At 46.2% G+C, this 18696-nt stretch overlaps 1 long non-coding RNA gene across 1 annotated transcript in view; it reads right to left on the bottom strand.

Moving 5' to 3' along the window:
- Positions 1-3771: 3771 nt before the first annotated feature.
- Positions 3772-18696, bottom strand: part of LOC144690990 (uncharacterized) — a 28687-nt gene continuing 13762 nt past the window's right edge. Inside the window, exons 2-3 of the long non-coding RNA XR_013579025.1 lie at positions 16809-16902; positions 3772-3829 (exon numbers count right to left, since the gene is read on the bottom strand). This is a non-coding gene — a long non-coding RNA (uncharacterized LOC144690990). The remainder of the gene's footprint in view (positions 3830-16808; positions 16903-18696) is intronic.

The raw sequence follows: 18696 nt of genomic DNA, 5'->3' as shown, positions 1-18696 counted from the left end.
TAGATGGAAATAAATACTTCAAAAAAAAGATCTCCTTTTAAACAGCAAGAGAGGCGTAGCACAGAAAGAAGAAGTGGTGTGTTTGGAGGTAGAGCGGACAGGCTGGGAGAAAAATAAAATTGTACCTTGTTGGTATTCCCTACAGTCTTGGTAGTGTTTGTTAGGCAGACATTTTGTTGGGTTTCAATCTATGAACCAATAGGAGGCCAATCTGAACAACAGCTGACACATTTTGTGCCACCAGCCAAGATGAATTTCTACCCCTTGGTCTGTTGCTGAGTTACCCAAGTTCACTATGATTGGATTCATGTTTCTTTGACGCCCCACTCTGGGAAATCAGTTGCAATGGGGAGGGTACAGTAAAGAGAGTACAGTCTTGCATTTATATAGCATTTTGCATGATCACTGGATACCCGGAACTCAGAAGCACTTGAAGTTTTAGGAAATGCAGCAACCAGTTTGCACACAGCAAGATCCCAACAAACAGCAATGTGACCAGACGATACGTTTTGTAATGTTGATCAGGGGATAAATATATAGCCAGGACATAAGGGAGAACTCCACTGCTCTTCTATGAAATAGTGCCGTGCAATATTTTATATGCATCTGAACAGGCAGACAGACCCTCCACTTAAGGTCTCCTCTGAGGGAGAGCACCTCCCGCCGTATCTCAGCACCCCTCCCGCCTGCCATTGCCGTGTGTTGGAAGGAGTCTCAATTTGATAGTCGACCCTGTTTGGCTGTATTATGAACACACCTTCCTTGGCCATGGAGTTCTGGGGCCGGGTTCAAACACAGAGCTTCCAGCCCAAAGGCAGGGACGCCACCCGGTGCGCCACTAGACCTCAAAAGAAGTGGATAAATGTTCGAAAAAGAAAAATCTAAAGGAAATAAGGGGCTTGGGAAAAATAAACCGAGTCAATAAAATCAAGTGGCAAACTCTTGGCTGAAAAAGACCTTCCACTTGCACTGCACCTTTCACCACCTCGGGCAGGTTAGGGCCCATAAAGTATCTTTGAAGTGCGGTCACTGTTTTAACGTTTAAAAAAAAAACGTCAGCCAGAATTTTTACCTCGCCGGGCGGGCTCGAGCGGGAGCGGGAGCGGTCGAGAAGCCGACCACCGCCCGCGGTCAGGGCCGGACCGCGATTTCACGCCAATTAAGGCCCGCCCAGCGTGTAACACATGCTGCAGCGCTCAGCGCTCAGCCTGTGTGGGGAGGAGGATGGGCGCGCAAGTGCATCAAGGAAAAGCTCCCTGAGGCACAGGGAGCTGCCTCAGGGAAATGAAGATATATACATATTTTTAAAAAATAAAAATAAAGCATTTTAAGATATTAAAAAAAACATGTCCCCTCGTGTGCTTCTGTCAACATGAGCAGGGGGAACATGTTAGAAATTAGTATGAAATTTTTTTTTCTCTCTAAATGAAGGGTCAAAACCTCATCCGGCCCGTGGATGAAGTTTCGCAAAAAAATGCAAAGGCCGCACGGCCTTTTCGCCTGCCCGCCAGCCGTTAGGTTGGACGGGCAGCGGAAAATTTAATTCAGTTAGATTGTTAATGGCTTTAACAGGCCTGTTAATTGTCGAAATATCGCAGGAGTGCGCGATGACGTCGGGACGCTCGCCGGACGCCACCGCGCGTCATTTTGCACTCGTTCGGGTCGGGACAACGAGGTAAAAACTCTGGCCATTGCGTCTCCTGCCAACGCAAGATGGCCGCCGATATCGGTCCAGGCGTGGACGGAAATGCAATAACGTCACGTCTATCAGGCCGGCGGGACACGGGAACAAGGATCCAGAGCCGACAATAGCTTCAGAGAATTTAATCCCCCACACACACGGCCACGTAACCCCCCCCTCCCCATGGAAAAGCCACAGCCGCGGAGCAGTGAGGTTGCGACTGGAGGGAAGGGCTCGGTCCGTTTTGGGTGGGGGCGGGGGCAGATCGAGGTTGGGTCGGTGACGGGGGTGTTAACGGGGGAGGGGGGTAATTTACATTATTATAAAATCAACATTCCTATAACAGTTAATATTACATTAAGCGCCCAATTTATTATTTCCCTTTCCTAATGTTATACAAGAAATCTCAAAGAAATCCACCCTTGCTGGTTTCTGGACCGTAATCCCGCCCCGTGCCCCTAAACCCGGGCCAGAGTAAAACACGGGAGCTGTGCTCACGGGCTGTGTTGGCAACAAACGCAGCCTGTAAGAAAATCAGCAACCAGTTTGAGCCCAGCAAGCTCCCAGAAACAGCAATTGTGATAATGGCCAGAGAATCTGATTTTTAATTGACAGATAACTACTTGGAGGGCAGTGAGCAGTATTTCCATTGCTTATCCTCCTAATTTGTGCTCCGGGGTCATTTGCATCCACCTGAGGGGGCAGGCAGGGCCACAATGTTAATGGGCAGAATTTTGCCCTCGGTGGGCGTGCGGGCCCCACCGGCTCAGCGGCGGGTGGACAGCCGACCCCCGCCACCGAAACGGGGCCCGCCGCCATTTTGAGTGGGCGGGCCAATTAAGGCCCACCCAGCGGCCTGCCCGACGGGAAGCGCTATGCGCTATGATGCGCTTCCTGTTCCGGTGGGGAGGGAATCCCCAGCTGTCAAAGTGCGCACTGCTCCCTGAGGCAAAGTGCTATCTCAGGGAGATTAGTGACGGTGCACAAAAGTTAAAAAATAGAAAAATAAAAATATTATTAACATGTCCCCCTCATGTGACAACGTCACACGAGATGGGACATGTTAATAAAAACTACATAAACTTTATTACACTTTTTTAAAAACGGACATGAAACCTCATCCCGCCAGTGGATGAGGTTTCGTGTTTTATCAGAAGCCCGCTGGGGCTCCTGGTCTGCCCGCCAGCCTTAAGGTTGGACGGGCAGGTCTTTAATTATCTTAATGAGCCTGTCAATGGCCTCAATTAACCATTGACAGGTCGGCGGGCGGACAGCTGATTTCACTGTCTGCCCGCCTTCCTAAAAATTTAAAGGGACCGGGTTTGACGTCGGGGGTTCCTCCCGACGTCATTTCATGTCATTTTCCCATCGGCAAGTGGGCCCTGCCCCAAATCGCCAAGGGGAGAATTCTGGCCAATGTCACACCAGAAAGATAGCACCTCCATTAGCGCAACGCGCCCTCAGTACTGCACTGGGAATGTGTCAGCCGAGATCTTTGTGCTCAATTCCCACCTGAAGCCAATGGACCTTTTGGCTGGTCCGTCAAATTTTCCATCCCGCCCACCATGATTCCCGTTGTGGGCAGGACCGGAAAATCCCGGCCCAAGTCTCTGGACTGGAACTTGAAGCCACAACCTTATAACTCAGGCCTGAGAAATGTCACCAACTGAGCCAAGTGCAACATAATTTGTCATTGGTTACTTTTAATAGGACTGACTGCTTGAACTAAGCTCAGTGGGGATTAAAGGAGGATAAGTTTGCGCATCCAATAATGTTTGGCTTACTTCGGCTTTGTCTACCACAGGAATTCAATTTTCCTTACAATTCCAAGCAGGTCCATTTCATTGGACATAATAGAAATGGCCAATTAAATGAAAACTATTCGACATGTTAAAATTTTGCTGCCTGAACTTTTGCACTGGCAGAGTTGAGAATCAGCAGAATTTTAAAATGTTAGGCGTGGATGATATGAGCAATTCTGAGCAAGTGTCACACCAAACGTTCGTTGTTCCTTTTTCAGGTTCTGAATCACTGACTGCACATTTTACACTGGAACTTACAGTGCAGATGCACAAAGGCTCACTCTCGGTCTCCGGCTGCTTCTTTCCTGATGGACATGGAAGTTTTCCACTCAGGGACTCTTGGCAACTGTGAAAGTTAAAAAAGACATCAGGAAATCACCACATATTTAATTGGGACAAAGAACAAGGCTAGAATAGGCTCATCATTAAATTACCAAACATTATGGCAGGCAGTCCAGATGGACTAGTGACTAAAAATGTTACTGGTTAAAGCGTTACTCAACACAAGCCATAAGGTCCCATGTTGGATTACCAATCGATGTTGATTTTGTTAATCTCAGCCAGTGCAGCCATACAGCACTTTACAAAACCATGAACCCAACGCCCATGGGGTGGTACCCCAGCTCCCACGACGGCAGCAGGAGCATGGAATGAAATCGGAGAAAGCTTCCAATTCAAAGATTCACACAATGCGATTATAGGTTTGTTACAAATCACGTTCAACACGTCCGATGATGATCTTGCCTCGGGTTCTTCTGTGTGCTCCCCCTTCCGGGGTGAAAGAGCCAGCTCACCTTGCATAGCGCGTGTGGCAGCTGCGCTCTGCTCCTGGCTCGCCCCCACTCATGGCTCAATTATTTTGCCGATGCCCAGGATCCATGGGCCACAGTTTGAGAACCGCTGGTATAGAAAATCAGTACTTGGAGTTGCTTGGGACTACCGTGTGCAAGCACCAATACCCATGGCCGATTTCTCCTTCCCCGCTTATGGTATTAACACAGAGAAATACAGAACGTATACTTTTATTAGTCTCCCCCTCTCAAAAATAATGTTTTGTACAGTGGTGGCGTAGTCGGCATTTGTTGCAAGGAGAGCTGTCTCACGTGGAAAAAACACTTGGGCCAGAATATGACGCTCGTTGGGCGGGCGCGCACCTGACCCGAACGAGCGTAAAATGATGCGCGATGATGTCGGGCAAGCGTCCAGATGTCACTGTGCACTAGCGTGATATTTCAGTTGGCGGTGGGCACACACGGGAGTCGGCAGCGCCCCTTTAAGGTTGGCGGGCAGGCGGGAAAGGCCCAAGCGGCCTTTGCAACTTTTAGGAAACCTCATCCACGGGCGGGATGAGGTTTCCAACAGCAAATAAAAATAAAATAAAAATTTTTAACATTTCATTCATAACATGTCCCTGCTCGTGTGACAGAGTCACATGAGGAGACGTGTTTCATAACGTTTTGAAAATCTTTATTTTTAAATTTTCACATCTTCATCTCCCACAGCTCTGCGCCTCAGGGAGCTTTTCCAGCGCATACCCACGAATTTGCGCTTTTGCCTTCCTCTCTTCACCCCCCACCTCTCTCCACACACACACACAGAGGCAGCGCTGAGCGCTGCAGCATGCTTTCATGGGGCGGGCCTTAATTGGCCCACCTGCTTGAAATCGCGGTCCGGCCCCACCCGCGGGTGGCGGTCAGCTTCCTGACTGCCCCCGCCGTGCCCGCCCGATGGGGGCAAAATCCTGCCCTTGAGGAAATTGTACTTGGGTTTCAACATGCAGGTAACAGGTTTCTTATAGTCTAAGCTGGCTCCAGCAATCCTACTGGAGCAGGAGGCTATACTATCTGGGAGTGTTCCACAAGCAACAGCTCTGCTTAGTAAAGCAAGCCAGCCAATAGCTTCCCCTGCAGTTGCGCCTCAAGAATTGTGCACCTACCAACAATGTGGAGGTCCGGCATCTAGGCATTGAAGGCAGGTTTAGCCTTCGAGCTGGGTGTGTTTCATTTGGGGCTCGCCGGAATTCTACTTCACTATCGTAAACCTGCCTGTTTGATATATAAACATGATTTCAAAATTAAATGAAAGAAAGAATTTCTGTTTATGTATTGCCTTCCACAAGCTCAGAATGTCAATTTCTGCACAGCGAGGTCCCACAATGAGATAATGGCTAAATAGTCTGTTTAATGATGTTGGTCGAGGGATAAATATTGGCCAGAGCACTGGGAGAACTCCCCTACTATTCTCCAAACAGCACAGTGGGACCTTTTATGTCCACCTGAGGATAAATGTGACCTTAGTTTTAATGTCTCATCTGAAAAAAACAACACCTCTGACAGTGCAGCACCTCCCTCAATACTGTAGTGTAGTGTCATCCTATTGGGCTCAAATCTTTGAAGCTAGATTTGAACCAATATAACTAACAAACTTTACTGAACCATTTGCTAAAGTCACTGTGATATATTTAAAATCAGCTAGTGGATTTACATTGTTTAAAAATTTTTTTTTTTGTGGCAAACCCACTTTCAGTTACATTACTGCCACTGGCCTAGTAATCCAGAGGCCTAAGCCAATGCTCTGGGATCAAATCCCACCATGGCAGATGGTGAAACTTAAATTCAATTAAATCAAAAAAACATCTGGAATTCAAAGCTAGTCTCAGTGATGGTAACTATGAAATTATTATTGATTGACATAAAATCCATCTGGTTCACTAATAACCTTTAGGGAAGGAAACCTGCCATCCTTACCTGGCCTGGCCTACATGTGGCTCCAGACCCACAGCAGTTGACCCTTAATTGCCCTCAAGGACAATTAGGGATGGGCAACAAATGCTGTCCTTGACAGAGACACCCACATCACAGGAATAAATGAAAGAAAAATCAAACTGCACCCCATTACAACTCTTAAATATATCAATGAATATTTTTCAAAGCAAAATGTCTTTTCTTTTAAAGGTTTAAGGTTTGTAGCAATGAATCATGGTAGATATTAGTTTTGGCTTGAGCTTGGGTGGACACACAAGGAAAGAAAACGTTTCTCAAAACGTGAGTATTTAGCACCTTGGTCACACCCAGTGTAAACTCTTTATTTATTTATTTGTTCACAGCATGTGGACTGGCTAAGCCAGGGTTTATTGCCCATCCCTAATTGCCCTTGAGAAGGTAGCGGTGAGCTGCCTCCTTGAACCGCTGCAGTCCATCTGGTGTAATTACACCCACTCACCATCCTGACTTGGAAATATATCGCCGTTCCTTTACTGTCGCTGGGTCAAAATCCTGGTACTTTCTCCCTAACAGCGCTGTGGGTGTACCTACACCACATGGACTGCAGCGGTTCAAGAAGGCAGCTCACCACCACCTTCTCAAGGGCAATTAGGGATGGGCAATAAATGCTGGCCCAGCCAGTGAAGTCCACATCCTGTGAATGAATAAAAAAAAAAGTGCTGTTAAGGAGGGAGTTCCAGGATTTTGACCCAGTGACAGTGAAGGAACGGAGAGATAGTTCCACATCAAAATGGTGAGTGGCTTGGAGGGAAGTTTCCAGGTGGTGGTGTTCCCATGCATCTGCTGCCCTTGTCCTTCTAGGTGGTACAGGTCATGGGTTTGGAAGGTGCTGCATAAGAAGCCTTGGTGATTTGTTACAGTGCACCTTGTAGATGATATACACTGCTGCCATTGTGCGTTGGTGGTGCAGGGAGTGATTGTTTCAGGCGATGGATGGGTTATCAATCAAGCGGGCTGCTTTGTCCTGGATGGTGTCAAGCTTCTTGAGTGTTGTTGGAGCTGCACTCATCCAGGCAAGTGGGGAGTATTCCATCACACTCCTGACTTGCACCTTGTAGATGGTGAACAGGCTTTGGGGAGACAGGAGGTGAGTTACTCACCAAAGAATTCCCAGCCTCTGGCCTTGTAGTCACAGTATTCAGGTTGGCAAGATGTAATGAGTGCCATGCCACAAGGATCAATGCTGGGAGCTCAATTGCTTACAATTTATATAAATGACTTGGATGAAGGGAGGTTGCCAAATTTGCTGATGACACAAAGATAGACAGGAAAGTAATTTGTGAAGAGGACATAAGGAGGCTACAAAATGATACAGATAGGTTAAGTGAGTGGACAAAGATCTAGCAGATGGAGCATAATGTGGGAAAATGTGAAATTGTCCATTTTGGCAGGAAGATTAAAAGAGAAGCACATTATCTCAATGTTGAGAGATTGCAGAGCTCTAAAGTGCAGGGGGATCTGGGTGTCCTAGTGCATGAATCACCAAAGGCTGGTGTGCAAATACAGCAAGTAATTAGGAAAGCTATTGGGATGTTATCATTTATTGTGAGGGGAATTGAATACGAAAGTAGGGAGGTTATGCTTCAGTTGCACAGGGCACTAGTGACAGCACATCTGGAGTATTGTGTACAGTATTGCTCACCTTATTTCTGGAAGGATGCAAATGCGTTGGAAGCAGTTCAGAGAAGGTTTACCAGACTAATACTTGGAATGAGTGGGTTGTCTTATCAGGAAAGGTTGGACAGACTAGGCTTGTACCCACTGGAGTTTAGAAGAGTAAGGGGCGAATTGATTGAAACATAGAGGCCAGGGTTTTGCCCTCATCAGGTGGGCTCGGTGGGGGCGAGCGGGAATGGTCACAAAAGCGCCCGCCGCCCCCGGTCAGGCCCCGATTGTGATTTCACACTGGCAGGCCTGTGACACGCACTCTGCAGCGCTCAGTGTTGCCTGGGCTGGGGCGGGAGGAGGGCGAACGTGCAAGTTAGCGAGTGCATGCAATGAAAGCTTCCTGAGGCACAGAGCTTTAAAACACACTTAACAAATGAAAAATAAAGGATTTTAAAATGTTAAAAAAAAACGTGCCCTCTCACGAGCATGAGCAGGGACATGTTAGGAATGAAAATGTTAAAATTTTTACTTAATTTTCATTCGCTGTTGGAAACCTCACCCCGCCCGCGGATGAGGTTTCCTAAAAAATCCAAAGGCTGCATGTGCCATTTCATCTACCCGCCAACCATAAGGTAGGACGGGCAGCGAAAAATTTAATTTAATTGGTACTTTAATGGCCTTAATAGGCTTGTTAGTTGTTGGCGAGCACAATGCTGACTCCCACGCGTCCCCGCCGATTGAAATGTCACGCGTCATTTTACACTCGTTTGGGGTCGGGCACACGCCCGCCTGACGAGCGCAATATCCTGCCCGTAAGACCCTGAGGTGTCTTGACAGGGTGGACGTGGAAAGCTGTTTCTTCTTGTGGGAGAATCTAGAATTAGGGATCACTGTTTAAAAATAAGGGGTCCTCCATTTAAAACAGATGATGCAAAGATTTTTCACTCAGAGGGTTGAGAGTCTTTGGAACTTTCTTCCTGAAAAAGTGGTAGAAGCAGAGTCTTTGAATATTTTTAAGGTGGAGGTGGATAGATTCTTGGTAAGCAAGGGGATGATAAGTTATTGGCAGTAGGTGGGATGCAAATTTCAGGTTACTATCAGATCAGCCATGACCTTATTAAATGGCAGAGCAGGCTCAAGGGGCTGAATGGCCTTCTTCTGCTCTTTGTTCGTATGTATTTATATGGCTGGTCCAGTTCAGGTTCTGGTCAATGCTAACCCCCAGGATGTTGACAGAGTGAGGGATTCAGTGGTGAAATGCTATTGAATGCCAAAGGGACAGAGATGATTGACTTCCAACAACCACAACCATCTTTCCTTTGTGCTAGGAATGATTCCAACCAGTGGAGAGTTTTCCCCTCGATTCCAATTGACTCCAATTTTGCTAGGACTCCTTAATGCCACACTCGATCAAATGGTGCCTTCATGTCAAGGGCAGTTCAGCTCTTTTGTCTGGATCAAGGCTGTAATGAAGTCAGGAGCTGACTGGCTCTGGTGGAGCCCAAGCTAAGCATCAGTGCATGAACAGGTTATTCTTGAGTAACGTGAATCTTATTGTTGAATCTTATCCCCATGTTAACAATCACTAACTCTGGCCTATGCCATTTCCACTGAATCCTATAAAATCCAGTTTAACCTTCGATAAATTTGTTGGAAAAAGCCTAAGTCACTTTGATGTCCTTCCACACCACATGACTTTGGAACACAGTGACAAAGGGACTCAATTCAATCCCTGGGCCTCACCAAGTTGACTAAACATGGAAGAGGTAAAGGCACATTTTGGTAAAAGGGGGACTCAAAGTTTGCACTTTTGAATAGCTAATAGTTTTTAACTCAGAATCATTAGTCATAAAAACTCAACCATTTCATTCTCTCATGTTCTTAAATAAATAAAGCAGAAGAATCGTTATGCAAACCTGTTGGCTTCAAACAAGTTCTCAACTGGAGAACAAGGCAGCTTAGAGCTGTTGATTTTGTCAGGTTAGCTTAATCATTATGACACAAACCTCAAAAAGAAAATCATTAGAAGGTCCATCTCAGTTGAAGGATGCAGTACTCATGAGCTTTAATGATTCAAAGCATCGTTGTTCCTTTTTTACCCCTCCTTCAACACTTGCAAAACCCAGAGATGTTCAAACCAAGTGGGTCAAGGCCCTATTCAGTTGTTCCAGCGACTACTGCCCTGATTATTGGGCACCAGTTTGCATCACATCAGCTGCCAATACAAAATATTCCGGCACTCAAACAGCAACTAATTGTGGTGACAATGACAGCTTCATACCCGCCAAGCACAAGTTTCCCTGCACAATGTCCCTTGCAGCCAATTTCAAGCCCAAATTCTGCCGTCATTGAATCTTGCCATATCTTCTTGCCGGTGCACTGTGCCCTACACCCAAACCAACATGTGCAAAAGTGGCAAAACAGAAGCACCCTTCTATGCTTACACAACAATCCAATTTTCATAGAAAGCCTTCTTCATATGGTCTAATTTATCCTGTTTACTGGCAAAAACAGCTCCAGTAGCTTCAGAAGAGGTAGAATTTTCCAACAAGTAGTTCGGATAGTTTCACAATACATGTCAAGGCATGCATTAGTTTCAAGGGTGCTGTTACTTAGAAGTTGGAGGCGAGTCCCACAGAAAAGGTCAAACCAAAGTATGATTAATCAGCACTGCATTAGTGCAAGAAAATTCCACAGGTAATGTAAGTATCGGGCAGTGTGATTATGTTCCATCTTCACGTTGACCCTGCCTCCAGTCGAAGGCCCAGGTTTTTTGCTCCCAGGTCAGGTGCACAGATACAGGGGAATTCCCAGCTCTGTGCACCCAAACTTTAAAAAATGGCCACCCGCAGTTCTGATCTTCCTTCGGGTTGGAACGGCAGTTAGGGGGGGGGAGGGGCTGCGTTGGTGGCAGGGTTGGGGGGGGTGGGGGGGTGGTGGTGGGGGTGGGGGGTTGGTGGTGGGCTGGATTGGAAGTTGGGTCTGCTGCCCCTGAAACAAATGTGGAGGCTGCCGGGTGTGGAGGCAGGTACCTATTCTCCCACCCAGCCTGTGTTCCAGCACTTTATTCAATTAAATAACAAAGAAACCAGGCCTCCAGCCCTCATCCCTCACCCCATGCCCCATTCATTGCCAATCTATGTCACCTCATGTCCCTCTACCCACCCCCCATGACCCCTCATACCTCCAATGATCTCCACATCCCCATGACCGTTTATAGCCTATATGCCAACCAAGTGCCAACACATGCCAACCCATGTTCCCACCCACCACCCGTTGCCCTTAGCCCCTCCATGTCAACTCACGTAGTGTCCTTTGACAGTTCTTTGACAGCTCCAATGAGACCATGTGTTTTTTACGCACAATCATATTTACTTTTAACTCCCCCAAAGGTGCCCTGGGACCATGTACAAAAGGGTACCTTACCTCTCCAAAGGCTACCCAAATGAATCCACCAAGTTCAGACCAACTCTTACACGATCTGATCTGCACAGTATCTCCTGAAGATAGCGGAGCTGTTTTTGCCAATAAACGGGGTAAATTACATCATATGATTAAGGCTACCTATGAAAACTGGATTGTTGTTGCGTAGACATAGAAAGGTTAATCTGTTTTACCACCTTCCTAGCTTTGCACGCGTTGCTTTGGGTATATATGACGTGATTTAAATGGCCGGCTGCTCTGTAAACCGCGCATGCGTGAACCCTGGCCCCAACCCCAGTCCCACCCCCACAAAAATAGGAAGTGCTGCGTTCAGGGGGGCAGAGCATAGAATTTCTGCGTTCGTCTGCTATTTTTGCCACGACAAAGTGGCTCTTCGTCATGGCAACAATCTGGGCCTAGGTATCAACAAGTCAAATTATCTCTAACTAGCATGTCTTCTGCAGCAGAACAGGGCAGCGCAGTAGACTGATCCTGATATTGGCATTTGATAGTAGACTATAACCTCTTCAGTGCAACACTGTGTTGTTCAGAAACACCTGTTGGGTCCAGACATTTTTTGAGCAGATACAAGCAACTCATGACACAATTTTAATACAGTGCTTTGAGAGTGGAAGATACAGTATTTCGACAAGTAAAAAAAAGTACTGCTTTATAATGTTTTGTCATTGTTTTATGTATCAGGTAAGTATTTATATCTGGTGCTTCCAGTTCGCACATTGTGTGGTTAGGCATTTGAGCATAATTTTATAATCCAGAAAATTTCAAAATCCAGAAATGCCTTGATCCCAAGCATTCCAGGCCAGAGAGGTTACCGTGTACTTGATCTTCCCAACGGATTTTGGCATTTGGCATTTCTTTCTCACTGTCCTTCTCCAATCTCATGGGAAGAGAACAAGACCAAGGGCCGTAATTTCCAGTGGAGTAGCAATTGAGTCAGATCGCCCCTCCGCTTGTACTTGCTTACCTTGAAATCCAGCCACTCGTATCTCGCCCGACCTTCTATCTCAGGCCAGGCAACATCACTCCAGCGCAGCGAGTTCCTAAGGCCTCCCAGGGCAGGTCAATTGAATGCAAGAAAACCACGGCCCGTTTTTTAATGACAATCTTCAGCCAGAAGTGCTGAATGGATGACCCATCTCGGCCTCCTCTGAAGGTCCCAGCATCACAGATGCCAGTCTTCGGCCAATTCGATTCACTCCACGTGATATCAAGAAACAGCTTAAAATTCCTGGCTTTTGCACTGTGTCCCTCTAGCAGCTAATTTCCCCATATAATTCATCAAAGATTTGTGCACAAGCATTTTCAGGTCTATGTTCTTACACCTGCTTTAAAACGCTACCATTTAACATAGAAGATAGGAGCAGGAGTAGGCCATTCAGCCCCTCGAGCCTGCTCCGCCATTTAACTAGATGATGGCTGATCTTCCACCTCAGCACCAGCTTCCTGCAGTATCCCTTAGGTATTTAAAGATCTACGCTTCGAGCGTACTCATTGACTGAGCCTCCATAGCCCTCTGGGGTAGAAAATTCCAAAGGTTTACCACCCTCTGACTGAAGAAATTTCTCCTCATCTCAATCCTAAATGGCCTGCCCCTTATCCTGAGACTGTCTCCTGGTTCTAGACCCCCCCAAACCAGAGGAAACTCCTTCCTGCATCCAACCTGTCAGGCCCTGTAAGAATTTTGATAGCATCACCTCTCAGAGAAACTCTGGAGAATACAGGCCCAGTCTCCCTAACCTTTCTTCATAGGATAATCCCCCCATCCCCAGGATTAGTCTGGTCAACCTTCAGTTCCTTTGGAATCTATTGTCTCTCCCTATCCTTCCTAACAAAATATATCTCCTTGCGCTTTCGTGCACTGAATTTCATCTTTGAATCTTAATGCAACCAATCGAGTTTGCAATAACTTACAGCAGCTTCCTACTTCTAGTCAAAATTTGCAATGTTAGGATTATGAAGCACAGCAACACTCCAGGGACACATTGATGTGCAGTATAGTGCCGATCACAGTCAGGAAACTTATTTCACTTTTCTGCTGGGTTCATTGTCGTATATTAAATAGGCTAATTACCTTTATGTGGTTTAAAAGTTAAAGCTATAAAACAAACAGGTTATTTGAAATGCCCAGGATTCCGCAATTATAGTTAACAAATTAAAATATGTATTAGTGGTGTAATATTCTCCTGTGACATCGGTGAACGTCATGTAAACAAGCCATAAAAAATTATACACTTGGCATCCACTTTTCATACAGACTCCAGTAAGTGCTCTATGTTCAATTCAAATTTGCAAACTCAAACAATCCATTTTGTTGGATCCTTGGTCACTAGTTTAGTTGGACCAATGGATCTGGGTTACATGCTTGTTTCAGGATGACTGAGTTGGTGCCATAGACAGAGTAGTTCAGCAGACAGTTCTTATGTAGAACATATCCTGCTCATTTACAAAGGAACTCCGCAGTTACACTTGTGTACTTACAACTCAAACCCTGTCTCTACGTTACAGACTCTAAAACTCTACACTACTCCTACTGACTACAGACCGCAGACTACTAAGGTTGCCCATACAACTCTTGTCATTGGATAATAAAATCATGTGATCTTCTATTAGAACATTCTTCTTAAAGGTATATTACACATCAGATTTTCACACATTCCTAAGAGTAAATGCCAGCTAGAGTAAGTTCTCGCTTTAAGTTGCCCCAATTTATGTTGATTCACTATAAAGTGGCGTTTGTTTTCAGTCCTGTTTCCCCATTATAAATCCTAACTTCCCGGATGAAGTTTTTTCTCGCGTCGCCATCGCCCATTGTGTAATTACATTTCGCACTTCATCGCACAGTGCACGTCAGCGCCATTGTGAGTGGCGTGGTATCTGAGCCGATTGTCGATTTTCTAACAAAATAACAGAAGCATCCAAAGCTAGAGTTTATTAAACTTTGGAGTTTTGCTGTGGGTGAGGCTTATAAATCATTTTTAAGCATGAGCAGGAAATGCCCAGTAATTGGCGGCAATGTGCATGCTGTTGCAAAGAAAGCAAGAAAGGCCATCGGCCTCACAGTGAAATCGAACACTTTAAAATGTCTTGGGGCGAGCGAACCAGCAGTCGATACTGTTAAAGTTCATGGGCTACCTCCTACAGTGCAACAGCCAGGTCTTCCCCTAAGCCAACATATCCAGCATTGAGTCTCCAAATCACTCAAAGCCAGAATCACTGAAATGCTTTAGCGATATCTTCAAAGCATCCCTGGAGAGGTAAAACATCTCCCCAACCCATCGGGCCGGAGTGGAAGCAAATCAACCCAGAGCCCAAGGGATTGCCTAAGAAGGGAGGGAGACTGGTGAGTGTTATCCTATTTGTATTCCTCCCATATCCAGCAATGCTACTTCCTAGGAGTGGCAAAGAGTAAAAAAGCAGCAAACTCAGGAAAAACTTAACTTACTCTATGATTGATTCTCCTGGTATATCATCTACTATATTTGTTATCAGTGGTTGCGCTGCGTGCTCATGTTTTATCTTTTGTCTTAGCTAAAGTCAATGTGAAGAACTCATAGGTTTATTTGTTACTTTTTTTATTATTCATTCATGGGATGTGGGCATCACTGCTTTAGCCGGCACTTATTGCCCATCCCCAATTGCCTTCATTGAGAGGGCATTTAAGACTCAACCACATTGCTGTGGATCTGGAGTCACATGTAGGCCGGGTAAGGACGGCAGATTTCCTTCCCGAGAGGCATTAGTGAACCAGATGGGTTTTTAATGACAATCAACAACAGCTTTGTGGTCATCAGGCTTCTAATTCCAGATTTTTATTGAATTCAAGTTTCGCCATCTGTCAAGGTGGTGTTTGAACCCGGGTCCCCAGAGCATTACTCATGGGCTGGGCTTTTCTGTGCCCGCTGGCATCAGGTGGCACGAGTGGACAACATGGCGCAATTGGTTTCACGACACAACGTGAAAGCAGTTCGCGATCGTCCGCTCCTCCCACCTATGGTGGGCCATGTTCTCCACCACCAGGCATCGGGAACCTCATTGTAATACATCAGCATATCACTGGATCATCTGTTCACGTGGGTGGGGGAACACACTTGATGTGTTTCACAACAGCACATAAGCGACGTGAACCTGGTGGGCTGCACTTCGCACAGGACTTCAAGGTTTGTTTGCCAACCTTGCTTCGGGCAGCACTCTCAGTCATCAGCGCCAGGCTTCACAGACAGCACCACATCACTTTTAGTGGGGGCTCATGGGCAGGTCTCTACCTACCAGATCAGCCATATGTGGGTGGCTTTGTACAGCTGCAGGGCTAGGGCTTGCTTGGCGAAGGGGGAGAAGTGACCTCAGGCAAGGGAAGAGGCTGCAAGACAAGAACTGTACTGGGGAAGGAGGGTAACCCAGGGCATGTGTGGGGCACATGTTGATCTGTGCAAGTGGCCTCAAGATGGTGAGGGCTGAGGAGGCAGTCTCCAGAGATGAGGCCAGATGGGCCTGTGAGGGTACGAGTGTGAGAATGGATGGTGATGCCACTTGAGCTGGCAGTGAATGAGATGCCAGTGAATGTGCAATGGGCTTGAGTGTGCATGTTTAGAGTGATGAGATGGTTCCCTTACCCTGGCTGCACGGATGAGATCATTCATCCTCTATCTGCATTGGATGGCCAACCTCTTCTGTGCAGCATTGGCACTGATCACCACTGTCATCGCCTCCCAAGCCTGGTTGGTCACACCGTTGCCCAAACTGTGGCCAGAGTGGGGAGAGAGGACATTGCGGCAGCCCTCCACGGTGTCCAAAAGGCGTTCCAGTGACACGTCATTAAACCTGGGGGCTGCAGCCTTTTTGCCTTTCGTGGACATCTTCCCTGCAGTAGTCGTGGACTGGAAACACTGAGATGCGTGTGTGTGGCTGGATTTTAAATATGGCGCCCAGCGTGGTGAAGCAGCGAGGTGATGGTGTGGTGGGTGAATGAGAGCCCGCCCGCCATGGAAACGGCGGGTTTCCTGGGAATGCATAATTAATGCAGGGTGTTTGGGACGATACGGCGTGAAAACCCGCCATTGCGGCCAGCGGGTAAAAGGTCGTTTTACCCGCCCGCTATCACACTTACCGCAAATCTGGGATGATTCTGCCCTGGGTCTCTGGAATATCATTCCAGTGACAATACCACTATGTTACCACCTCCCCTATTAAGACTATTGCAGCACCTGCACCTGATGCTTCCCCTTTCATTTGTCCCCCATCTGCCTTTATGCCTCCTCCAAACTCTTTTGACCACACGACCCACCTCCAGCTCCCCTGACCCATTCCCACTAAACTACTGACTACTCAGTTTCTCTTCCTGACTTTCTCTCTCTCTCTCTTCAGGTAGCAGCCCCTCCCTTTCACCCAAGAAACAACACCCTCAACTTCTCTGTCCTTCTAAACTGCTCATTGAATGACTCCAATGTCCATAATAATAAATGATATTAAAATAACTATAGGATTGCTACCTACCAGAATTCACAGCTGTAGCCCAGGAATCCTTGGTGATCCCAGTACGTTCGAAATGGACAGGTGATGGAACAATTCTTCTCATGGCCAGAAGTACCTGTTGAGATAAAGTGGGTTTATTGAAAATCCTAGGCCCATTTAAAATATTGCCAAAGTAGTCAAGAGGAAACAAACTTCATTATTGTTGGAAATTCAACACAACTTGCTTCTCGAACATTTATGCCCCTTTGTGACTATCCTCAATCCTTCTAGATTAATACAGGGTAGCACATACGGATAGTTATATAGACATACACAGCAATAACTTGTATTTATATAGCATTGTTAACATTGTAAAACACCTTGAGGTGCTTCATAGTAGCAACTGAGCCCCCTTGGAGATGGTAGGGCAGATTTCCAAAAAAATCTTCATCAAAAGGATAGGTTTTGTGTAGCACCTTATCGATGGGATGGAAGGTGGAAAGGCAGACAGGCTTCGGGAGGGCATTCCAGTGTTTCGGGATTTGGCAGCTGAAAGATGATCACCAAATGGTAGAGTGATTAAAATCAGGGATGTTTAAGAGGCCAGGATTGGAGGAGAACAGAAATTTCTGAATATTGTAGGGCTGGGGGAGGTTACAGAGATAGGGGAGGGGTGAAACCGTGGAGGAATTTGAAAGCAAGGATGAGAATTTTAAAATTAAGGCACTGCCAAACTGGGAGCCAAAGTAGACCAGCAAACACAGCGACATTAAAAGTAAAGAATGGCTTGTTGCGAACAGAACAATTATCAGAATCACCACAACCCATCATGTCTGCACCAGCTCTCCAAATGAGCATTATGACCTAGTGCCATTGCCCTGCCTTTTCCCTGTACCCCTGCACTTTGTTTCTATTCAAATAATCATCTAATGTCCTCATGAATGCCTCGATTGAACCTGCCTTCACCGCACTTCCAGGCAGTGCATTCCAGGCCTGAACCACTTGTTGTGTGAAAAAGCTTTTTCTCACGTCACATTTGCTTCTTTTGCAAATCACTTTAAATCTGTGCCCTCTCGTTCTTGATCCTTTTACAAGCGGGAACATCTTCTCCCTATCTACTCTGTGCAGCCCCCTCATGATTTTGAACATCTCTATCAAATCTCCTCTTAGCCTTCATCTATTCAAGGAGAACAGTCCCAACCTCTGCAATCTATGCTCATAGCTGAAGTTTCTCATCCCTGGAACCATTCTGGTAAACCTCTTCTTCACTTTCTCCAATGTGTTCACATCCTTCCTATAGTGTGGTGCTCAGAACTGTACACAATACTCCAGCTGAGGTCTAACGAGTGTCTTATATAAACTCAGCATAACCTCCCTGCTCTTGTATTGTATGTCCCTATCAATAAAGCCCAGGATACTATATGATTTATTAACTGCTCTCTCCATCTGTCCTGCCACCTTGAATGATCTATACATATATACACCCAGGTCTTTCTGTTCTGCACCCCCTTAGGAAGAACATGGACAGACAATATAAACTATCAAAATGCATCACCTCATACTTATCCTCATTGAACTTCATCTGCCACCTATCTGCCCACTCCACCAACTTGTCTTTGCCACCTTGAAGTTCCACCATCCTCCTTGCAGTTCACAACACTCCCAAGCTTTACATCATCTGCAAACTTTGAAATTGTCCCCTCCACACCAAGATCCAGACCATTAATATATGTCAGGAAAAGCAAGGGTCCCAATACCGAGCCCTGGGGGACTCCATTACAAACCTTCCTCCAGCCCAAAAAATAGCCACTGACCATTACTCTCTGCTTCCTATTTTTCAGCCAATTTTGTACCCGTGTTGCTACTGTCCCTTTTATTCCACGAGCAATAACTTTTCTCACAAGTCTGTTGTGTGGCACTGTGTCAAATG

This window comes from Cetorhinus maximus, chromosome 2, assembly GCF_964194155.1.
Source record: "Cetorhinus maximus chromosome 2, sCetMax3.hap1.1, whole genome shotgun sequence".
In the NCBI taxonomy this organism is placed as follows: Eukaryota; Metazoa; Chordata; class Chondrichthyes; order Lamniformes; family Cetorhinidae; genus Cetorhinus; species Cetorhinus maximus.
This window is presented reverse-complemented; position numbering and strand designations above follow the sequence as displayed.